This window comes from Castor canadensis, chromosome 8, assembly GCF_047511655.1.
Source record: "Castor canadensis chromosome 8, mCasCan1.hap1v2, whole genome shotgun sequence".
NCBI lineage: Eukaryota > Metazoa > Chordata > Mammalia > Rodentia > Castoridae > Castor > Castor canadensis.
In genome coordinates this window covers 143,894,334-143,919,816 of record NC_133393.1, presented here as the reverse complement: position 1 = coordinate 143,919,816, position 25,483 = coordinate 143,894,334, and the positions used below count along the sequence as shown (strand labels likewise).

Sequence of the window (25,483 nt, the reverse complement as noted above, 5' to 3'; positions counted from 1 at the left end):
ACCTACCTATTTCTTTTCCTTGACTAAAAGCCCCTTGAGGACAGGGATGGAGCAGTGCTAACAGAGTTCAGCTAAGTATTGGCTGAGTGGGTCCAGTGATAGCCCTAATACAGTGCTCAGGATATAATCAGGCAGGTGGTAGGTAGCGACTGGAGAGTTCACCAAGCCTTATCCCTCTGACTAGTGCTAGGGGGCACTGTAAGCCAGAGAACACCCACTCTCTGAGCCTGCAGCCAGCTAGTCTCTGAGGAGCTGGGAGAGGCACAATTCCACGCCAGCCAGTGGGGGGTGAGTGCCTTGAGTGGGTGAAGTGAACCCCTCCCGTCTGCGATGGCCACAAAGCTCAGTCAACATCCCGTCTGGGTGCACAGCTGCTGGAGCTCCTCCACCCCTGGCCTGGCCGCATGTCAACCCAAGGGGGAGAGGCTCTCTTGGGAAGCGACATACTTGTGAATCATTGGTTTGGGGGCCATGGGGAGGTCTGGGAACACCACAGAGGATGCCACAGTCCCTGTCCTCCAAGGCACAGCTGGGCTGTGGAAATTCAACCTGGAGAAGGTGTTGACAAGGCATGGGTCCCTTCTTTTGCCTCGTAGGGAAGTACCTCTTTGCTTCCTCTCTTTTCCCCTTCAGACTCAAGCCACAGTGCCTTCCCCCAAACCTACAGCCCATGTGAAAGTCATCATATTCAAAATAGCCTTCTCCAAGAAACAAACAGCCTAATCCTCCCATCACCTTGAGCTGGGACCAGACCCTCACTGGGGTTGCTGCCTGGCACTGAGCAGTTATGAACCTAAAAAGGTAGGTACTCCAGGTTCTCTGTATCTGGCACCAGCAGGGAGTGAAAACCTTTCCTCACTTCCATCTGGAGCCAATTTCATGGCTGTAAAATTGCAGGACGTCTCTTGCCCCAGCTCTCCCCCAGGCCTGCCAGGGAAGCGAAGACCCCTTGATAAAGGGTCTCTGGCTGTGTTCACGTGAATCCTGGGGTTTTCATATTTCTTTCCACAGGGAGCTACTCCCAGGAATTTTAAGCCAGAAAACACATGTGTGCGGTAGAGACATTCTGAGTCCTGTGTTTTCTGGGGTTGGAAATGGGAAGCAGAGTTAAATATTCCAGCTCTTGGTTTGGGGTTTGTTTTTTGTTTTTTGGTTTGTTTTTTTTTTTTAAAGACCATATGCTTAGACAGTCGATTATTTCTGTGAAGGATCATATGGGATGGAGAGACAAGAACTTCTCCTCAACTCCATTCTAATGTGTTCCTTATGCCCACGAATTGCATGTGCTTTTCCTTTAACAATGAGTAGCTCCTTTGTGGCTTCTTTGAAGGTTGCAGGCTCTGCTCCACACAGAGGGCACACACGATTGTCCCCACAGGCTTGGGAAGGAATGATTGGACATGTGGCCCAGCTCCTGTCACACTGGGTTGGAGATCTTGTTTCTGCAATGTACTTGAGCTGTCTTTCTCTCTGCCTTTCTCCCTGGAGACTGCTGGAACTGGAATGGTCATGTCCTGTGCTGTGGGACAGTCCAAAGAGCATCTGACATCACTGATACCATGCTTCCTTAGACTAGGCTGCAGAAACTCCTCTTTTTCTGGGCTTTCTCTTTCTGTCTCTGTAACTGTACTTTTTCTGTCTTCTTAGCAGACTATCCCATCTCTTCAGTGTTGGTGATTTTCTGTCCTTGGCTTCCTTCCCTTCCCTTTTAACCCCATACATTCATCTTCATTAGTCTCAGCTACTCCCGTGGCCTCTACCTACCACTGTGCTGTGTGCACTGGGATGACTTTGCGGGTAACAATGTTCCTCTGATCCCCTCTCCTCTCTATCTACCCTCCTCATGGGCAATCCCACCTGCAGGTTCAATGACCTCCTCAGACTCCAGTTGTCCCCAACTCACTGTTTTCTCCCCTGGGTCCCTTGCAGGGTGACCCATTTCCTTGAATGGTATTATCATTCACCATGGCCTGGAGACATTCATACCATATGTTTCTTTTAACCATCCCTTTCTCCGCTTCGTAGGTTTTTTGCCTTGAGTCAGGTGCCCAGAGATTCTTTCCCGAAAAATGTAACAGTCTCATTATTTGGTTACCCTGCTGAGTCTTTCTCTACCAAATTCAACTTTTGCACAGCTGCTCCTATAAACCTTTTCAAATGTAAGTCTGAAATCATGCTATCACTTGCTTAAAATGATTCACCTGTTCTTCGTGGTTTTCTGAACAAAGTCTTAAATGCCAAAGACAGGTAAGGTCCTCTGTGATCTGACTCTTCCTGAGGCACCAACATCTGCAGCTGGAGGTGATACTATTCATAAAGGGCATGATGTGACTGTCACCCCTGCAGTCATACCACAGCAGGCCCTTCCTTCCTTCCCACTCTAAACTTTACTGCCGTCATCCATCTTGCATCCTTTCATATAGTCCACCCTCTTCTACCTCATCTGCTGAGAATCACATATTTCAGAATTCAGCTGGAGTCACAAGCTGGTGAATGTTTTCCTGACCTTCTCCTTTCCTCTCTTCCCTCACTCCTTTCCCACCCACAGTGGATCTGCCAGACATCCATTCCGGCACTTCTCACTCTCTATTGCCTAGTGGTTGATATGTAGGATTCTCCTCTGGACAGGAAGAAACTGGATGCTTCTCAGTTGCCTTGCACAGCTTCTGCCCACTGTAGGGACTTACCAAATACTGAAAGAATAAAGTAACCAATTAATTGCAGGAAAGTGGGAGGTGGGTAGTTAGTATCACCCTCACAAATTCATGGCAAGAAAGGTTCTGTAACCCGGGTTATTGGGAGAGGTTATATTGATAGGCTAGAGAGGTTCTCTCAGGTAGAGAGGATCCCACAGTTGAGCAGTCTCGGGGACACAGCTGATTCATAAGAGAGCAACATGCTAGCCACAATCCCTTTATTGTTGTTCCAGTAAGGTAGTGTATGGCCACATAGGCTAGAGAACCCATATCAACACGACCCCTTTATTGTTCTCCTGATCATCAGAGACAGCGCCTTACATACGAAACCAGTTTCTACTCAGTAGAACTCTTTGGGAGGTGTGCAGTCAGGACACAAGGAGTGAGGTCATCATAAGAAGGGGCCTCCACGTGAAACACTTTGGAATTTTCCTTTTGATGGAAGCAAAGGTTTTTCCAAGGAAGTGACAGTGCCCCAAAGTTCCTCTCGCTGGACAGTGATAATGCTGGATACACAATGCCAACTTTTGGCTCTTTAGTCTTCTTGGGTTTCTGCTTAAGAATGGCCATTCCAACATCTTTCCCCAGCCTTTTTCTGCACTGGAAATATTGCAATTCACTGGCTTCTTCAATTTTTTTAGGAATTTTTGTGATTGCAACAAACAAACATCTAAAACTGAAGCTTCTGGAAGAGCCATTTGCTCTTGCCCATCTTATATATTTCTTCCAACCTGACCTTGGCCTCCTATTGAGCCTTGCATTTAAGAGAAAGTTCTCTGCTTAACATCCTTGATGACAATGATTTTGTCCAAAGAGATATCCATAGAGTGTCTTGAGGTGGACAGGAGGTGATGGTAGTTATAAACTTTCATAAAAAACTTGGTCTTTGATGTCTTTGCAGATTTTCTTCTTGTCCTTGCAGCTGTCACTTTATAGAGATAGTGGTCACTTTCAGCCATCAGAGCACGGCTGTATGAGCAATCTGAAGTCTATCATCAATGTTCTTTGCAATGATGGATTTGCATCTGGAGTAGCATCCAGCCAGGAGCAGAGCCACTTTCCCAGGTTTCATGAATTGAGCCATTCATTTCAACAGCAGCCACCCAGGCCTACAGCAGACAGGAAGGAAGGGCATTTGTGCATAGAAGCATTATAGATTCCGGTCACCAATGATTATCTGTAGGCCAAGTTTGAGTTCTGGATATTCCCAGGTTTTAAACTCAACTTTTGCTGTCTTGAATTACTACAACAGATGGTTAAACTTTTGCATGGTCCATGAATTTATGAGCTCGTTCATAAAGTCAGACAGAAGTCAGGCAGCCTTATTTCCAAGTTGTTGCTGTACCCTTTATCATGACCACCTTACTGACATTCTCTATTTACTGATGTGTCAGTGGTGATTGTCAACTCTTTGAAAGGCAGGGATGGGATTCCTTCCTTCCCTCCTGCCTCTACCAAACATTGGCAGAGTGTCTACAATATATGCTAGGCACTGGGGATGAACAGTGAACAAGGCACAGACCTGCTGTCAAAGCATTCCAAGTCTAGTAGGGGAGAAAGATACAGAAAACAACGGCTGGTGGTTAGAGCTACAGAGATCAAGTGCACCATGAGATCACAGTACTGGCTCATTCAACCATGGAACAGAAGGTATTTGGAACCCCATATTATGTTTAGGCAGCAAATCATTGCTAAGAAAGAGCCAAGAGTCACCAAGTTTAACCCCCCTGTTTCATATACACAGAACTAGACCCAAAGAGGTGGGCTTTTCTTTGGTTACACAGGAGTACAGGCAGAAGCAGTATCTTGTCATCTTTTTATCACTCCAGGTTTTTCTAATTCTGTGCTGGGCTCAGGAGAAATAGTCACCAAATAGTTATTTCTCTGTCCTTTAACTTTTATCAAGATGATAAGCTGAAATGGGATGATAACCTGAAAAAGATTTCCCAGACAAGAAAAAAAGAATTCACATTAGCTAAACATCTACTACAGACATATCCTCCAGTCCTTACAGCTCTAAATAAGAAATATTATTTTATGCACATTTTATGGTCAAGAAAATTGAAACTCAATGAAGTTAAATCACACGTCCAATTTCTTATAAGCAAGAAGCAGCCCAATTGTACTTCAGTCCCCAAGGTCTGTTTTCAAGTCAGTACTCTTTCCTGGAGACTTCAGAGTCCCTCTGTCCACAGGTCCTATGGGGCATTTGAATTGCTTGTGATTTCCTCTTTGCCCTTTGGGCTGGCATTAGGTGTTCAGAGATTTTGGTCCTTATATGATCCAACAGCAATCAGACACACATACCTACCCTCAAGGGCTGGGAATAGAGTTTGATCAGCAGACAAGTGAGATATCATTCCTGTTTTGTCTGATTTGAAGTGGAGAGAAAGAGGAGAAATAACTTGGCAGGCAACTTCTAGAGGTGTTGGGTGTGCCCTTCTTTACTTGGAATTTGGAGAGATGCCATAGGAAAATTACATTTGTATTACAAAGAAAGGGCCGAGAACTCAAAGAGAAGCTGATTGCATACGGATCAGTACATTTTTTTAAAGCTATTGAATATGGCTTCATTTCCTCCTGAAATTTCAAATGTGAGATTAAGGCAATATACCAGATGTTTGTCCCAGTTCTGCTGCACACCATAGCTGTGTGACCTTGAGTGAACCAGTGAACCCCTTTCTTTGAGAGTAAAACCAGGAGGTTGAATTCAATGATCTCTTAAAACTTCCCAATGGAATATTCTACAAGGCAACCTGACAACAGTACCAAGGCCTGTAATATCAGAAAACCTGGGTTTCAATCCTTCTTCGTTTTTTTACCATGACCTTGAACCTTTCTCAGGTACCTCATGGTAAAATGGAGATTCACACCTCATAGGAGGTTCATTAGGATCAAACACAGTATGATGAACACAAAACACAACACTGTGCTGGCATGCAGTAAATTCTCACTAAGAACCTCTGTGCAGGGTGTAGCACTAGGGAATGGGGAGGATGAAAGAGACCAGCCCCTGCCAGAAAGTAGTTAAAGTCTAGTGACCTGTGTCTATAAGAAGAAGCATTCCCACAGCTCTTTTGACCATACCAGTAAGCACCCAGTGAAGGGAAGTGAAAAGGAAAACCCTGGTAGAGGAAGAGGAAGCAAAAAGGAAAACAAACATAGTAGTTAATTCTGACAAAGTGCCTTCCGGATGCCAGGCAAGGTGACTTGCATATATTAATCCATGCTAATTCAAAAGTAGAAGAGTTTATCATCAGCATCCTTCTGTCAAATATGGAAACTGAGGTACAGAGAGATGGAGTGATTGCTCAAGCTCACATGGCCAGGATACTGTGTGCTGGAATTGAACACAGTGCCCATGCTCCTAAACCCTCTGCTACCTGCCTCCTCGTGGAGAAGGGAAGCGTGTGAGAAATCAGGGCTGTGAGAGTTCGATGCCCAGTTTCTATCTCCAGGTGGGTCTTGTTTCCCAGAATGCCTTGCACCTGCCAATCAAGGTGTGTGAAAGCATGATTCCACTATGGCCCCTATGGAGCGATACTCAGTAGGGACTGAGTTTGCCAGCAGGACCCCTGGATGTCAGTACTTAGGTCAGTGTGCTTTCTATCTCTTGGATGAGGACAGAGGTTGGAATCAGCACACTTTTCCAAGTCCTCCAACTATTAAATGATTCTCTCAGCATATATTTATTCCCTGTAAGATGGAGCTAAACATAAGTTATGGAGGAAATTGCAAAGATCAAATAATAAACAACTAACACATGGAGCATGGACTGTGTGTCAGATTCTGTTCTGCATATTTTGTAATATAATTGTTTTCCATTCCTGCACCTCTGTGATGTAGAGCCCATTACTATCAAGAGCCCATTACTTACAGAAAAGAAAGCTGAGGCACAGTAACTTGGTCAAGGTTAACAAGTGGTGAAGCCAGAATTTGAAGTTCTCTGTCCAACCCTCTGCCTTCACCATCTCTCGCACGGTGGTGGCCAGTTAAAAATATTTTGTAAACACTAAATATTGTTTTTCTTTCCTTTCATACTCATACCCTAGGACTATGTTTATACTCCTTCCTTGACCTTGACTCTCTGTCCTCCTTTCACTTGGCTGCTCTTTCTTACTTGGGGTCTGAGAAGCAAGATTCTAGAGCCTGCAGGGATATGCATTTTCCAGAATCCTGTGAATCAGTCGTTAAATAGGGCCATTGTTAAAATTTTAATTATATAAACTCACAGATTAGATAAATTATATTCAAAGCAAAGGTAATTAACACTTAAAACTTGATTACTTCCTCTTCAAAACCCCACACATGTACTAGGGGCTGAATCCAGGGCTTAGCACCTGCTAGGCAAGCACTCTGCCACTTGAGCCAGGCCCCCATCCTTTTGTTTTTCAGACAGGGTCTCACACTACTTTTTCCTGGGCTGGCAAGCCTCTTGCCTCTGTCTCCCAAGTAGCTGGAATTCCAGGTGTGCATCACACTCACAGGTTCATTACTTCATAATCACAGATGCTCCTGGATTTATGATGAGGCTACATCCAGATAAATCCATCATAGGATAAAAATTATAAGTCAAAAATGCATTTCATGTACCTGATCTACATGATCAGAGCTTAGCAATATAGTACCCCGTAAAGTATCGGTTGTTTACACTTGTGATGGCAGGGCTGACTGGGCGTAGCTCACTGCCACTGCCCAGCAACTCAAAAGAGGATTGTACCATGTATCAGTAGCTCAAGAAAAGGTCAAAATTCAAAACTTGAAGTATAGGTCTTACTGAAGAAGTGTCATTTTCCCACCATCACAAAGTTGAAAAAACTAAGTCAAATTATCATAAGTCAGAGGCTGTCTGCATTTTATCACATTACACTCTTATACTGAAGGTTATTTCCACCTATTGCTCTGTGTATGGTAGAAATATTCCCAACTCTGCAACTGGTGACATCACAATGGTAACTTAAAATTTACACCATGGAAATTGGCAAACACTACAGATCAAGGATTTTTGTCATGAAGAGCTATTTGTTAAATGTTTATAAGCACACCCATGCCTCTTCCTAACTCTGTGATGTTAGACAAGTAACTTTACCTCCTGGTGCCTCAATTTCTTTATCTGAAATACAGAGACAGCTCTAGAGTCTACCTCAGAGTGTAATGATTAAGCAAGATGACACAAGGAAAGATTTAGCAGAATGCCTTGGACAGAGTCAGTGTCAATGAATGGCCATTGTCAATATTGCTGTTAAGTCAATGTTGTTACTAGTCACTGTCCCCTACAAGAAGCCTTTGCCCCCATCCGAGCTGGGTGCCACACATCACAGATGATCTGACTTGAAATTTATTACTCTGAACTTGAATTGACAGTGGCTGTGACAAGGTCTGTGACGTCTTTACAAGGGCTAATTGTGTTTTTACTTCTGAGCACTTAGTTCAATGCCTGGAATAGGGTAGGTCCTCAACAAATTGTTAGATTAGATTTAGTTAATCTAATCTAACAATTAAGGAAGAGTTCAAAGGTGAGTGAAAAATAAAAATTAGGAAGCCTGGAGGATTTCCTAATCACATTATAAACTTTTAAGTAACTCTTCTCCACCCTTGGATATGGTGTTTGGAATTCACTCTTTATGAGGACCTTATAGCAAAGTCATTTTTTGAATTTCAGGACCTAAAAGCCCCTGACTTGTTGTTCAGGGACACCCACTGCCCACTGGACTCTAGGCTATAACAACACTCTCCTTGTATATGAGATGGAGCCCTACAGTAGTCTCAACCTAGCAAGGAGTCTGAGCTGTAACTTTCCAAGCTGTCTGAAGGTGCCTAGAACTGTTTCTGCCTCAGTATTTAGAGAAAAGAGGCCTTGATGTCATATCAACAAACTCTAGACAAGGTTGCACATACCTGGAGTGCTTTTCAAGGCTTAGGAGCCTGTGATTGGAGGCTGATGTTAGGGGGAAGCAGGGGATCGGCAGGGTGAAAAATCATTTTTCTTCTGTGTTCCTTTGTATGAACTGGTTGCTGGCTTATGCAATGCCCAGTAATTAAAATGGCTGGGATGCTTTGCATTTTTATAGCAACATGAAGGCGGCTTGCAGTCCTGGAGCCAGAGCCAGCTAGAGCAGGCCCTGCCATCCTACCCTGGCTGCCCCTTGGCCTGGCAGAGGAGCTGGCATCCGGCTTGTGGAGGGGAAGGGGAAAAAGTCAAAGGGGTCAGGATTTGCTCCCACTCCTCTCCCCATTCTCTGGTCAGGTGAACACAAGCCCACTGCCCCCTAGAATGAAGGTGCCCATGGGCCACCCACCTTCTGGAAATCTAATGATAAGTGGCAATGTCTAGAGATAATAATTATAAAGCTACCAGATCCCAAAATAACAACAGCACATATTATCTACATTTTTAAGTTGGATCATATTACTCTCCTGCTCAAAACTCTGCTACATCCGTGGTGCCCTGTCATAAATTCTGAATGTCCCCCCACTCTGAGTCCCAGCTGGAGGCAGGTCCCTGCTGGCGCTGCCTTTATCTCCCCTGCTCCAACTCAGTTTTCCACCACAAGCTCAGATCCAGCTCCAGGGCAACACTGAGTCCTCCCTCTGCCTCCTCAGGTCTGGCCATGGCCTGCCAACTCCTTCTCATTCTTCACCTTCCAGCTCAGATGTCACCTTCCCACTCAGATGTCACCTTCCCAGAGAAATCTGTCCCAGCTAAGGGGACAATCATCCCCAGTCTCTGTCCCATTGTCCCATTTTTTCAGATTTATTTTGTTTTTAGGATTTACTGCTCTTGCATCTGTGTTTATTAACTTTTTGAACTAGAGTGGAAGTGCAGTAAGGCAAGGCCAGTTTCTGTCTTGTTTACTGCTCCATCCCAGCACCCAGATCAGGATCCAATAATATTTTTGAAATAGTGAAACAACAGCCCAACAAGGTAGATCTCACCGTTCCCCCTTTCCAAATGAGAAAACTGAAGCTCAGTAAGGTTAAGTCACTTGCCCAAGGTTATCTGATAGGAAGTGATGTCACCAAGTTCTGTCCGACCCAAAGCCCATGTTTGGAATGGGTATGTATACATTCCCTCATGGACCCCCACGTTAGAAAGATGGTGTCTGTGTCTGTGTTTCAAGAAATCAGGATACAAGACTGACTAGGGTCCTTTAATAGAAGAATGATGGTACAGAAAGAAATCAGAATGCACTTGGGAACTTAGAACACTGGTATTCCAGTCCTCCATGGTCTTGGATGACTTAATTACCATCTCTGGGCATTTCTTTGCAATGTTTGCATCCAGGGCATAATTACATGCACGAAGGACCAGCACTCCGATGCTCCTATCCTGTCTGGGGTAGAGAAGACGTTCTCCCTGCGGTAGCTTTAGGGAAGAACTAAGTTCTAGTTTTGGAAGCCTTCATGACGCTCCAGGACAGGCAGTCAAGGTTAAGTGTGGAGCCTTGCCTTGCATCCTGTCCATGCTGCACCTGGCGCCCTGACAAAGCCTGGCTGCTCGACATGGCTGTTAGCCCCTCGAGCCTGCTGCAGCCTCCCTCTACCCTGTAATTCTAGCCACGCAGAATCCATGCCCTTCTTCCCACACACAAATTCTCTTCTCCCACCATTGGCTTTTAAAAATGTTTTATAATTCAGACTTAAAAGTTTTAAGAACAGTTAAAAGAATTGTCAGGTGCTTTTCACCCATATTTCTGTCACCCTCCTCTCTCTCTCTCTTTCTCTCTCTCTCTCTCTCTCTCTCTCTCTCTCCCTTCCTCCTTCCCCCCTCCCTCTCTCTACCTGAATCTCCCTCTTTCTCCTTCTCATTATTGTGGACAATGGTGCCCCTTCACCTCTACATATTTCAGTACATGTTTCTTAAAAATTAGGGCACCATCAATTTTTGCATTGTGGAGAAGTTTAGTGCTGGAATCAGAGAGGTCTGCATTCCAAACCCTGATTCTGCATCTTACTGTGTGAGCTGTCATGCAAACGATTTCACTTCTATGCACCTAAGCCTCTCCATGTATATATCAGGGGTTCTAAGAGCACCTACTTCATAGGACTGACGTGAGGATAGCACATGTTGAGGGCTTGGCACTCTTTGGGACTTAGTAAATGAAAGTATGTTTTGCTACAATGGTTTTTCTTCTTTGAAGGAGTTTGCATTCCTTGAATTACTTCTCCTTCTTTTCTTCTTTAGGCCAAGTCTCACAGGCATAATAAGATAGGTTCTCAGAACCACCAAACAAAAACAAACAAACAAAATAAGACAGGTTCTGCCATTCACTCAACCTATATTTATTGAGAACCTACATTGGACCTGACCTTGTTCTAAATACTGAGTTGCAGCATCAAAAAACACAGACGTGCTCTCTGTTCTGAGAACTTGTATTTACGTGGGGGAGGCAGACAGGAAGCATGGAAACAGATGGAGCAGTCATTTCAATGTGTCTTACGTGCAATGGAGGTGATAAAATGCAGTGACTATGGAAGATGGAGCATGTGGGGTATTTTAGTTATGGTAACAGGTGAGGACTTCTTGAAAAAGGAGAAACTTCTAGTAGGTCATTTTAATCTGCGGTATTAGTCATAAGCTATCTATTACTGTAACAAGATGCCTGAGATAATCAACTGAGGAAGAAAGTTTTATTTTGGCTCATAGTTTCAGAGGTTTCAGTCCATGGTCAGTAGGCCCTGTTACTTTTGGGTCAGTGGCACGGCGGAACATCATGACAGTAGAATGCTGTAGAGGGAGCTGGTGGCCAGGAAGTGTGGAGAGAAAGGAAGGGGCCAGGGCCCAATATCCCCTTCAAGGGCATTCCCCAAATGACCTAACTTCCTCCTGCTAGACCCCGCCACTTCCCAATAGCACCACAGGATGGGGACCAAGCATGTTGGCCTTTGGGGACACTTATCCAAACCATAGATTCTGTGAAAATACCCACTAGGAAAATGTCAGGCACACCTAACTGCTCAAAAAATATTTTCCCAACAACTGAGTGCACGGTGGGATGCATGGGTGTTTCACATCCTTACGTAAGAGCTCAATAACGGGAACCAGCTGAGTGCTCCACCAGTGGCTTAAAGCCATTCACTTTGCATATGAGCCTTCCAGAACTCCCCAAAGAGTTGTTATTATGAGCCCATTTTATAGATGAGGAGACTGCGGCTCAGAGGAGGAAGTTAATTTGCCCAAAAACAAAAAGTAAGAAAGAAAAGAAGAACGCACTGAGTGCAAATGGCACCAAAACTCTACCTGGAACCACAATGTCAACATAATGTGTGTGGGGGAGGCTGACCACCTGTCTCAGTGTGGAGAAGGGATTGTGGCATGATAGAGAATCATGGGCAAGACATCCTTTAAACAAAACCCTAGCAACCTCAGGGCCAGATTTGGCCCAAAGATTTGGCTTGAGCAGAATTTTAATGTATTTGAAAGACTTTCAGAAAAATTCAGATTCCAGCTTCTCCTGAAACACAGGAAGCTCTGGCCCATGCTTCCAGGGCTTCAGTAACAGAGCCTAGAAGCCACTGCCCAGGCTGAGGCAAGTGTCGGGCTCACCAAAGCCCATATCTCTCCCTACTGCCTCTCCAACCAAGGCCATGGGTCTGTTTTTTCTCATTCTCCCCTGTTTCATGACCCCAAACTGCCCTCTGAATGCCAGGGACAAGGAGGAGAACCAGTCCTCAGTGCCCATCTAAGAAGACCAGCAAATGCAAGATGGGAGCCACAGGGCAGGGCCCCAGCATTAGAGTTGGCCTCGGTTGTGACCTGAGACCGAGCATCTCATGCCACAGGTCTTTAGTTTCCTGGCCTGGTGCATGTGACAGACAGTTTCTGGTTCCATTGGTCTTTGGGAGGACCCAAGGAGACCCGGAAACTGATTAACTCCTGATCATTCTTTAGGGCCCAGATCCATGGACTAAGGGAAGTCAGGTTCCTTCTGTTAGAGTGTTAAGGTCTGAGACTCCATTTGTTTCCTTCCTTCCTATGGAATTTTCCTTCGGGAATAGTTTCAAATGGCAAAAATGCCAGCTCTCTGAGAAGATAGGAAGGGGAGGCCTTGTGGGGGAGAGACTCCTTACCACTATGAGGCAAGGAGTTCTTTGACATTGCTTATTTATTCTGATAAAAGGGAAAGCAGTTCTGGAAGAGAATGAAAAGGAAACAGGGGAGAAGCAGATTCTGCTGTGCATCTGTGCACAACTCTAATTCTTTCTGCCCAAGAATCCCATGACAGTGCCCCTGAAAGAAGGGGGAAAAAAAAACCCATGAGAAAATGAGCTGAAGACTCTCAAACAGCACTTGTGGCTTAGCCCTGTTTCTGCTGCTGACACCTAACTAGCACTTATTACACGACTGGTGCTCATGAAACTATTTGATTATCAATTCCTTTAGGCCTCATCCTAGCTCTGTGGGGTAAACACATTTCCACAATCCCAATTTATAGGTGGAAAACTAAACCCCAGAGTGGTTAGGGAACTTGCCCAAGTTCACACAGCTAATAAATGGCAGAGTCAGGATTCAAATGCATGAAGTCTTGTTTTTAGATCCGTAGCCTTAACCACTACTCAGTCAGACCCTAACAGATTTATTGAGCATGTAGCTATGCAAGGTGTGAGGTACCACGGGGGAGCAAGGATGATGATGAAGAAATCAAAAAGAGTCAAATCTTGGAAGTTGAGTCTTCTCAGCTAGTCAGCTTCTGTGGAACCCTAGGCAAGACTTTGAGCTACAGCATCTGGCAGGTCTTGGTAACTTGGATTTCAGGAGAGAATGAAGGAGGTTAGGAAGTTAGGAAGGGAGGAAGGGAAGGAACAAGGAAGGAAGGAAGAGAGGGAGGGAGGGAAGGAAGGAAGGAAGGAAGGAAGGAAGGAAGGAAGGAAGGAGGGAGGAAAGAGGGCGGAATGGAGAGAGAAGCAATAACAATTAGCTCTTATCACGTGCTTAAATTTGCCAAGGACTACTAAGTGCTTGCCCCACACTCTGTCATTTAATCCTCATAATAATATTATCACCTTCATTTTAAGGATAAAGAAACCAAGCACAGGAAGTTCAGTAGCTTGTTCAAGGTCATATGGCTGGTCCAAGGTCATGCAGCTGGTAAGTTGGGGAGCCAGAATTCCACCCAAGCAGTGTAATTCTAATACCTAGGCTCTTAGCCCTTACAAAACAGTGACTATTTGATGTCAAGGGTAATCTCTCCCATTTGTAGGGCAAATGGCACATTACAAAGCTCCTTGTGGCAAAGCTTCCATGGGTGGAGATGGGGAAAGAAATTTCCGGGGTCCTCTGCCAGCAATTGTCTGCTAACACTTAGGTGGAAAATACCAAAGCCTGCAGAGACTTGGAAAGGAAACAAGAGCGGCCTGACAGTGTGCTGCTCAGAGGACTTTGGCTCTCTTGCCCTCTCAGGCACTGCCCTGCCTTGTACAGCAGTCATCTAACAGCCCATACTGTTATCCTCAGGACAGACTCCTAAAATACCCATCTCACTTACCTCCTTGTCCCCACAGAACCACAAACTTAAAACATAGTTCTCCAAAGCACAAAACCAGATATGGCACCCCAAACCAGGGAGCTGGCAGCTGCTTAATTTGTAACGAGGCAGGTGGGCAAAGGAAAACAGAAATCAAGGTGGAGGGAGGGCAGTACAGTTTGCACAACCTTGCCTGAGAGGGATCCCTTTGTTCCAGCTCTGTCTGCCATGTTTTGCTTTTCTACCATGGTTATCCCATTACAAAATGGAGGTGTCAGTAATTGCCCAGCCTGTATCATCAATGGTACTGAGGATAAAAGGAGTAGCTATAGATGGCATCACAGTGGTAACCTGCAAAGAATGTACAACTGTGAGTCATATTTCCCTATTGTATTAGTCAGCTTTCCATCTCTAAAGCAAAATACCTGAGGCAATTCTTTATAAAGAGAAAAGGTTTATTTGGCTCATCTTCTGGAAGTTCTAGTCCAAGACTGGATAGCTCCATTGCTTTGGGCCTCTGGTGAGGGCACTGGATGTCGATAATGAGGAGCACATGAAGAAGGAAACAGTTCGTATAATGAGCCATGAAGCAGGACGAAAGGGGAAAAGACTGGGCTTACATAATCCCATTCAAGGCACACCCCAATGACCAAGGACCTCTCCTAAGGGCCCACCTTCTAAGGAAGTATCTCCCAATATTGCCACCCTGGAGACCAAGCCTATAACACATGGGCCTTTGGGGACATTCAACCTCCAAGCAGTAGCACCTGCCAGTGCATCTCCTGCAGAGGCAGAACATCCTGTAGAAGTTCAACTTGAGAGCCACACAGACCTGGGTTTGAGTCTCACACTGTCACAAGCCAGCTGTGTGCCCCTGGGCAAGTCATTACACTTCTCTAAGCCAGTGATTCCTCTCCTGTGAAGCAGGAATAACAGCGACCACATCAGAGAGTTGCAGCAAAGATTAAACGAGACAGCACCTGGCTTGTGTGAGTGCATGATAAGGAGTGACTAGAAATGTTCCTATGTGGTTACCCTCAAGTCTCCATCCAAGAACTTAGCCGTTGCCTTGCTCCCAGGGCAGCCTTCTCTGACTCCAGATTCTAGACAGAATCTGCTATTGTAAGCCAGTACTGTGTGTTCATCCTTGATGGCATCTTAACACGTTTAATTGGATGACTGATTATCTGATCAGTCTTACTCACTAGCCATATGAGTCAGGGACTGTGTCTGTCTTGGACCATCACCATAACCCCAGTGCCTGTCATAAGCCTGGCATATAATAGGTGCTTGATATAAACATTTGCAGAATAAATGCCTCATGGAATCTATGGTGTCCCAATACACTGATTTATTTCATTTGCCTGAACAGGGGTGTTGCAAACGAGCTTTTGTCATTGATAGTGAAAGTCCAGGAGATTGTGTATCATTTTCATCTTAAGAAATATACCGTGGTCAAGATGATCTTGAAGGTGGCATCATCGTCTTTGCTTGCTTTTTGATATGCTTTCCTGGCTGGGGCTATGATTAAACATAAGTCCTGGAGATGACACTCCACCAGTGTAATCCCAGGAGAATGGCTTCTATGGGAGTCATTCATCATTTTTTTTTTCTGGATGTAGTGGGGTTTGAACTCAGGACCTCATGCTTGCTAGGGAGAAGCTCTGTCACGTGAGCCATACTCCCAGCCCTTTTTGCTTTAGGTGTTTTTCAGACTGGGTCTTTGGCTTTTTTCCCAGGTTGACCTGGACTGTGATCCTCCACCTATGCCTCCCACGTAGCTGGTATTACAGACATGTACCATCATGCCTGGTTCCATCATTGTGCCTCAATGCAAACAGAAGATTGGAAAATGTGGTCTTACATCACAGAGCCCATTCACCTGTGGCCTCTGGTCTAGAAAATTGGAAATGAGAATGATCTGGTTCCCTCCTCCTCCCACCTCGACAGATGGTGTGAACATTGAGCGCTGAGATCCTCAGGTGGATGAAGACCTCTATTACTGCACACATGGAACTCCAGGGCCATCACTTAGTGTCTTCCACCAGGAGGTCTGCACCTTTGAGGCAGCATGAGATAGTTTTAGGTGCTGACTCCACTACTTTTTATTTAACAATTAATATTTTAGTACATTATGTAGTAGAAAACAATTTATCTAGCAAGTTAAACCTGTGAATTCATGGATATTTTTGCTAGGGATCATCCCCAAACTGCCATTTATTTAAGAAAGAGGGAAAGAGTGAGCCAATCCGAGGAAAATACAAGTATGAATAGTAATAAACTCTTCAGAGAAACTGGCAAAGATCCTGCACAGGAAAGGTCATCTGTGAGTGTCAGGAATGCTACAAGCATTCACTTTTTTGTGTCTCTTTCCACTTACCTGTGAGTTCCTCTGAGATAGAGATGGGCTTTTATTCTTGCTATCCCAGCACCGGCATAGTACCTGACACAAGAGTTCAATAGACTCAGTGAGTGTGGGATACATGGATGCAAAAACGATGAGTGGATGGGGAATTGTGGTACAGGCTTGGCATCTTGAGCTCTTTTAAATCCACTGAGGTCAGGTCCTTCCCAAGGCAGTGGTGACAGCATTGCACTGTGTAAGGACTTTTCTCCCTCAACAGGCTTCTGTGTGGTAATGGTTGGAAGGAGGAAAGGGTTGACTCCAGGCCAAGGAATGAAATCCAACATGCCCAAATGCCACCTTTCCCCTTCTCAGATTCTGCCTACCAGTAGACTTTCCAGCCACCTGACATGAATAGGGAGCTGAGAATTCCAACATCCATGGCTAGGGAACAAAGCACACTTCAGACAGCATATTTTAGGTGTGCGGTTGTCCCCATCGATCTCCTTCTGTGTAGAATGAAGGACTCGTGCAGCTGAAGGCATTCCATTGTTCAGATGAGGTTGGTTCTGAGTTGGGAACCAGCAGGGAGGGTGGCTGGGAGGAGGTGCAGCTCAGAAGCCGGTGCACAGCTGAGCTCAGGCTTGCCGAACAGACATTACAACTTCAATGATCATGCATGGTCATGGGTGGTGGCATCTATGTGGCCACCATGGAGCACTTCCAGGTTTCAAAACTTTCCTGTGTGTATTCAGGGAGTAGGGGCTGCTACTGTGGGTGCCCCTGCCCATCCCAGAGCTACTGTTGGAGCAGGCTTGCCATGCCCAGCCAGGGGTTGGCTTCCACTTGGAATTCTGTAACTCCCTTTGGAGTGAGCTTTAGAGTTTGCTAAATGCTTTTCATGTAATCTGTCCCAGCCGATCCTCAAGGGACCCTAAAGAAAGTCACTTGGTGTGGGGAATGGTAGAGAATCATTCAAGGATGTGTGGGTCAGGAGAGAGTGTCAGCTCTGGTGCAGAAAGCCCAGCTTATGGTAACTCGGGGTGGGGACTGGAAATGGGACCCTTGCAGTCATAGCTCAGGTACCTGTTGTGTGGCCTCAGGCAAGCTCTGTTGCTTCTCTGGGCTGATGACAGTGTCTGTCTCCCGGACTGCTGTAAATATGGAATGAATACTCCCTGGACATAGGAAATAATAATATTTTATCACCTCGTAGGTTGTTTTGAGGATTTGTTGAGGTAATAGGTATACTCCTTTTCTTGGTCTGCCGTAACAAAGACTAGGCAGCTTAAATCATCAGAAATGTGTTTTCTCATGGCTCAGGATGCCAGAGCTCAAAATCAAAATGTCAGCATGGCCATGTCTCTGAGTAACCCATAGCTGTTCACAAAATTTGCTAACCCTTGATTTGGGGACATTGGCTCCTTGGTTCTAATCTCTACTTTCTTGGTCATGTGGCATTCTCTGTGCGTGTCTGTGTCCAAATTTCCTCTTCTTATGAAGGCACCAGTCATTTAATTCAGGCCCAGACTAATCAAGTGTGACCTCATTTTAATTTGCTGACATCTGCAAAGACTCCATTTCCAAATAATGTTCCCACCACAGGTGGGGAAGATTAGGGTTAAACCTTGAGAGGTCCTTTGAGAGGACCACAGTAAACCCATAACAACCCTTTATGGCTTCCCTGACCTCAAGATAAACCCAATATGCATTCATGACCATATCATCAAGACCCCCACCTCCTCTCCCTCCTGGCCCATCTGAAACTAGCTCTTTCTCTTTTCTTTCCTGTCCCCAGGACCAGCATACTGGAACATCTTGCTGTTCCTTAGACCCAATCTTTGTCCTTAGGTCTCTCAGTCTTTGCTTCTCTTCCAGTCCACACTACCCACTTCTGAATCTCAGTTCATCTTGCAAGACTCACTGCAAGCCCTTGTCCCTCTCCCTTCTTCCTCTTCAGATTGGAGCAACCCCTCATCCTCCTGGACCCCTCTACCTAATTCTACTGCAGGCCTTGAAATACTTCACAGCAGGCAGTGTGGCTGTCTCTCTCCCTCAACCACAAGCCCCTTAAGGACAGACACAATGCCTAAATGGCCAGTCCAGGGTTGGGCGCACAATATATCAGAGGGTGCAAATTGGACCCTCATGGGCTAGATGTGGCCAAACAGATGGGTTTTATTCAGACTGCATGTTATTGGCCAAAATTTAAATTAGCTACCAAGAATTAAATACAGACAGTTTCTTCCAGCAATCTGGAATGTCAGCTTCCTTTTGAGCAGATACATCTCTCTGATGAGGTAAGGACATGAATAAAGGCAAAAATAAGAGCCATGTGAGTAACTGGAAGAAGAGGTTTTTAGACCAAGGGAATCATTTGATCTTCATTTGATCTAGTCACCTCTGGTCTTTATTCCTGTCTAGCAACAATGGGTGGAAGCTGAGCCAATGCAGCTTCTTCAGACAAGACACGTGCCCCCTATCATACTGACACACAACCATACATACTCAGCAGAGTTGAGTCATTGTGACAGAGACCATACAATTCACATATTTAGTATCTGGCTTGCATTCTTCCCCTGTTGCTGCTGTAACAACTACCACAGAACTGTGACATGAAACAACAAACATTTACTTACTCACAGTTATGGTAGCCAGAAGTTCAAAGTCAGTCTCTTGGGGATAAAAATTCGGATGTCAATAGGCCCACTCTCCTTTGGGTGGCCTTGGGGAATGACCTTGTTCTTGCTTCTTCTGGTTTCTGGTGACTTCTGGCATCTCTGGACTTGTGGCCACATCACTTCAATGTCTGGCCTCATAATCACCTCACATTATCCTCTTCCGTCTGCAATCTCCTTTGGTTTCCCTCTTGGAAAGGACAAATACAATTGATTCTTGGGGTCACACAGATGATCCAAAATAATCTCCTCATCTCAAAATCCTTGACTTGATCACATCTGCAAAGGTCATTTTTCTAAATAAACATTTACAAGCTTCAGGATTAGGATGTGAATATCTTTGATGGACTGTTTTTCTCAGTGTATCACACATGGACCTTTGGAGAAAAGGTTTGTTGACCCCTGTTCTAGAAGGACAGAGAAGCCACCTCAGCCTGGATGGCCTCTGCCCTTCTGAAAACCCCAGCACTCATTCTGCATTTACATCTGGTCCACGTCAGCATCCTTTTCAACACTTCCTACAACTGCCTCTGTCCCCTCATCCCTGCCCCATTCTCCTGAAAATGCAGAATAAAATAACACCAACATCTGCAACATTTCTTGACCTCTGGTCCTGCTTTTATCTTCCCCATGACCCAGCACTGTTATCAGGGACAGAAAGATCGAGAGAGATTTTTTTTTTAGCAGAGAAAGTCTGTTTTCCATGTAGAATCCTTTCTTCACCTTATTTTGCAGACTTGATGGTTTTTCCAGATGTCCTAGGAGGGTTTCCCCCATTTTCCCCAGGCTAAAACCATTCTCCAGCCTCATGCAAACAATTACTCTCTCCAAAGAACAGCTCTGCTCCCCAAGGCTCATATAAACCAGCCCCCAAATAGCAGCTCCCCTTTCTGAATTCAATTGTGAAAATACAGATATAAAGTAGTTTTTAGGTTTCTTCCTGGATCATTTGCTATGGGAATGAATGGATACCAGGCAGGCTCCCAGGACATCTCTATGTGGAGTAAGCATCTTTAATATAATCTCTAAACATGAAAATAAAAGACATTATACATCTTTTTGTCTATTTTTTTAAATGGCCATCAGTGTATATGTAATATGAGGCATCAGTATGTCTTGTGACTCTCCCCCTGTGATGGAGCTGGGCAGATATTGTCACCTCCATTTTAAAGAAGGGAAACTGAGGCTCAGAAAGCTTAGGAAAGTGCCTAATGTCATAGAGTTAATATGTGGCAGACATGGCAGAGAGTCCATTCCCCACTTACGCTATTTCCACCAGCCTAAACAGCATTCACTGTAGGACAGAGTCTGTGTAGAGGGTGCAAAGGGCCTGGATTGGAGTTAGAGAGCTGCTTCTGTTGTCTCCTCTGTCATTACCTCTATGGGTGAACTTTTCTTCTTCAGCACTTAATTTTCAAAATTTCCATATCTATTTAGTGGACATCTTCAGGAGGCCAGGCTGATTCCATAGCAAAATAATAGTGATATCAACAACTAAAATTTAATCATTTAATTGAGCACTTATTAAGTGCCACATACTGTTCCATGTATAGATTAGCTCATTTAACCCTCACAGCATCCTTGAGAGGTGGGTGTTCTTATTGTAGTTATCTTACAGAGGAGAAAACAGACAAGAACAGTTGGAAGCCTCAATTCAGGACCATACACCTATTGTTTGGGGATTACGGAATAGCAGGAACAAGGAGGTTGATATATCCTATACATGGAAGAATGAAGTTCTCTCCGATGAGATAGAGAGACAAATAAAGGCAATGATAAGAGTCATGTGAGTAACTGGGAGAAGAGGTGTTTAGAGCAAAGGAATGTCAAGTGTAAAGGCCCTGAGGTGTCATCCCCAGTTTGTTCAAAGAGCAGTAAGTGGAACACAGAAGACGGAGGGCCAGGAGATGAGGTCAGAGATGTTATGGGGCAGGTGTCACGTAGGGCTTTTCAGTCCATAGCAAAGAGTTTGGCTTTTTTTCAGAATGAGATGGGAAGACATTGGAAAGGCTTTGAGCAGAAGAATGGCAATCAAATTATGTTTGAAAGCATTGCTCTATCTTCTGAGTGAAAGAGATGGGTAGGGCACAAATGAAGCAGGGGGAGGCAATTGCAATAATTCAGGAAAGAAATGATGGTAACTTGGACCCGGGCTAGCAATCAATTGGTAAATGTGGTCAGTTCTAGTTTATATTGAAGAGTGGCTAACAGAATTTGCCTATGGATTAGATATACAGTATAAGAGAAAAACAAAATTCTAGGATGACTCCAAGGCTTTGGGGCTGATAAATAAAAGGAATTTTCACTAACTGAGATAAGGAAGGCTGTGGATTGACCACTTGAAGAGCTGGATATCGAGGGTTGGCTGAAAACATAGTAAACTAGCAATTCTCTCAGGCATCCAAATGGAAATGCTGAAGAACAGTTGAATCTGTATAATTTGGGAGTCATCAGCACACATATGGTATTTACAGACTGAATGAGATAACCATGAGAAAAGAGTGGAGAGGGAAGATCTGAGCCTGGAGTGCCTCAGTGTTTAAAGATCAGAACAAGGAGGAATCTGCAAAGTGGCTGAGATCAAGCAGTTGGAGAATAGAGGAGAGAGAGAGAAAGATACAGATAGAGAGAGAGAGTGAGAGAGAGGGCGTCCTAGAAGCCAAGTGAGGAATGTGTTTCAAGGAGGTGAAATGACCAGCTGTGTCAAGTGCAGTTGCTTAGTTAGTCAAGTGAAACAAGATCTGAAATCTGGCCTTTAGAATTCCCAACACAGAGGCACTGATGAGAGTGAACAATGGAGGTGTGGGATTGAGTTCAAGAGAGAATGGAAGAAAGTAAGCAAAGACCAGAAGTATAGATTTTTTCTATGATGTAGAACAGAAAAAAGTGAGTGACAATTGATGGAGCATATAGGGTCAAGCAAGGGTTTTTATTTTTAAGGGTGATCTAACAATAGCATGTTTGAATGGTAATGGGAATGGTCTTGTAGTAAAAGAAAGGTCAGAGAGGAGAGCCTGGTGATTCATATCCTAGAATCAGCAAAAGATGGTGCCATCTGAGCACAAGTGAAGGGTCTCTATGGGAGGAGCACAGGACTCACCAAAAAAGTGAGGTGAAGTGTGTGGGGCAGATACTACCAGGTAGGTAGATGTGGTGGTAAGAGCTTCAGCAGCTCTTGTCTGACCACTTCTAATGTGTCAATGCAATATGGAACAAAATCGTCACCTGAGAATCACATCAGAAGTGGGAGAGGAAAAACACCATGTGAAATCATTGCCTAGAAGCATGGAAAAGGGAAGGGGCTAGGTGAGTCAAGTTGGATAGTAGACAGTCCTGCATCTGCAGTACATGGTCATGTTTTTCTGCAGCCGTTCTTACATATGGTATGATTTTGTCACATTTGTGGCTGGGGTAAAGAATAAGATGGAACAGATTGCTGTTTGTAGTAAAAAGGCACAGTCCAATTTGAACATGTGTTTGGAGTGCCTGTGGGATAGTCACAAGACATGCCCCGGAGGCAGTCGAGTATGTGCGTGTGAACTGGAGCTCAGAAGAAAAATGGAGTGATCAGTGAGGATGGTAATTGAGCCTGAGAAAATAGGTGAGGCTCCAAGGAGGGAAGAATAAAGAGAAGATGGAAGGCATAAACTTCAGAAGTGTGCTCACTTTCGGATTAGAAAGAGGAAAGGGGCCCATTAAGGCAGTCAGAGAGATGTGCTGAACATGGAGTGAAACATTTTGTTCCTGAAGCTTAGAAATGAGACAAGTCAAGAAAAAGGAGGCCAAGGAGGAGAAAGACCACTGAATTTCCTCACGAGAAAGCTGAAGCTTCCTTCATAGCACTTAGCAGAATTGCAAAGTAAAGCAAATTGTGAACAAAAAGAGAAGGGGAAAGAAGAAACAGGTAGAAGAGAGCCATGTACAAGTGACAGAAACTGTAGAAGGAGTAAAAGAGTGACTGAAAGGTAAGTGATACTTTAAAGAGAGATAGAAGAAATTGTCTCTGAGCTGAATCATCTGAGCAAAGGGGTTTTCCAAGTCCTAAAGAGATTAATGGTAAAATAAATGCAGAGCCAAAATACAGTGATAATTCTGAGTTCTAGTGTAAAGAGAAAATCTCTGTGATCTCTGTGAGAGAGATCACAGTCTACTTGCAAAGGAAAGAGAAGGAGACTGGCACCAGATTACTCATCTGAACCTTTACAAGTTCAAAGACAGTGTAACAATGTTCTCAGACTGAGAGAACTGTGTATGATCTAGGATTCCCCCACCCATATCACCATTCATATTAGAGAGGTTCTAACACACCATGAATCAAGGCAAATCATTGCTACCCTTTCTGAGGAAATTACTTGCGATTACTCCAGACAAATGAAAACTCAATCAAAACAAATCTTAAAATGAGTTAATACAAAGATACTTGTGAGTGTGTGTGTATGTATGTGTGTGTGAGTCATCAGCAATCCTTTGTGGGAAAAGTCCCACCAAAGTGGTAGAAGCAGACACTGAATAGCAGGGAATGTGAAAGCAATAACCAGAGAATATTCCTTCAGGAATGTGGAGATAAAACAAGAAAGAACTGTCACTCAAAGGATCAAAAGAACACTTGATTTTATTTACAAAAGCAAAACACAAGCATACTTTTAGGTAGAAGAAAAGGAGTTATGAATAGGCAGGCATGCAAGGTACACAAATAACGTGATATCCTTGACACACAAAAGAGTCAAATCAATGACAGTGACTTCAAAATAGGATCCTCTTCATTCCTGAGGGCACAGGCCTTTGATTAGTTTTTGTTTTGGAGGAAAGAAGAGATACAGGAATGCTCACAAGGAAAGAAGGAAGAAGAGAGAACAGAGACAAAAAAAAAACGGGGTAGTGGATATACCAATAACTATTAGAGTACTGTGCATACAATGGAATTCTATGCAGCCATGAAGAAGAACGAAATGTTATCATTCGCTGGTAAATGGATGGAATTGGAGAACATCATTCTGAGTGAGGTTAGCTTGGCCCAAAAGACCAAAAATCGTATGTTCTCCCGCATATGCGGACACTAGCTCAAGGGCAAACGCAACAAGGGGATTGGACTTTGAGCACATGATAAAAGCGAGAGCACACAGGGAGGGGTGAGGATAGGTAAGACACCTAAAAAAATTAGCTAGCATTTGTTGCCCTTAACGCAGAGAAACCAAAACAGATACCTTAAAAGCAACTGAGGCCAATAGGAAAAGGGGATCAGGAACTAGAGAAAAGGTTAGATCAAAAAGAATTAACCTAGAAGGTAACACCCACGCACAGGAAATCAATGTGAGTCAACTCCCTGTATAGCTATCCTTATCTCAACCAGCAAAAACCCTTGTTCCTTCCCATTATTGCTTATACTCTCTCTACAACAAAATTAGAAATAAGGCAGAATAGTTTCTGCTGGGTATTGAGGGGGTGGGGGGGAGAGGGAGGGTGTGGAGTGGGTGGTAAGGGAGGGGGTGGGAGCAGGGGGGAGAAATGACCCAAGCCTTGTATGCACATATGAATAATAGAACAATAAAAAAAGAATACTGTGCATAATACACGTATTAGTATATTTAATTCTGTGATCTGAGATATCCAAGTCAGTGCTCAGGCTGTTCTGCTGTTACCCATTGCCTCACAATTACAGTATACACCTCAGGGACTGTGTAGTGGCTCAAGAGGTAGGGCACCTACATAGGACATGTGAGGCCCTGAGTTCAAACCCCAGTGCCACCAAAAAAAAAAAAAAGAAAGGAAGTAGACCCCTGAAAGAATGATACAAAGGAAGGATATCTTTTGTAAAAGCATGAATTAAAGCCTGTGTGGATATCTCAGACTAGACCTCTGCGGGGGGGGGGGGGGGGGGTGAAGCATCAAAATATTTGGTGCCTGATGGCATGATGAAAGTGAAAAATCCCCATGGAGGCAGGACAGGAACGCAGAACTCAAAATCAGCTAACCTGATAAGACAGCCTTGTCTACAGAGGAGCTGACTGTCAATGGACATTGCCTTCCGAGCAATGGGGATTGAAATCTCAGCTCTCATCCGCCATGGGAATCTGAGAAAATGATTGCACTTCTGTGAACAATAAATTCCTAATCCATGAAAGCGAATGATAACACACGTGGGAGTACGATGTGTATTCAACAGGTTGTTGTAAAGAGCCTCTTATGGGTCAGGTATGGTGCTGGTACAGGAGATTTATTGGTAAAGAACACTAATGGTTAATCGTGTTTATCAACTTGACTGGATTGAGAAGCATCTAGATTGGTGAAACACATCTCTGA

General features: G+C 44.3%; 1 protein-coding gene and 1 pseudogene across 3 annotated transcripts in view; one reads left to right on the top strand and one right to left on the bottom strand.

Annotated features, from left to right (window-relative positions):
* The window catches only part of Syn3 (synapsin III), a 441,204-nt gene that overhangs the window by 205,443 nt on the left and 210,278 nt on the right, over positions 1-25,483 (top strand). The window lies entirely within an intron of this gene.
* LOC109689549 (large ribosomal subunit protein eL27-like) lies at positions 3,185-3,780 on the bottom strand (annotated as a pseudogene).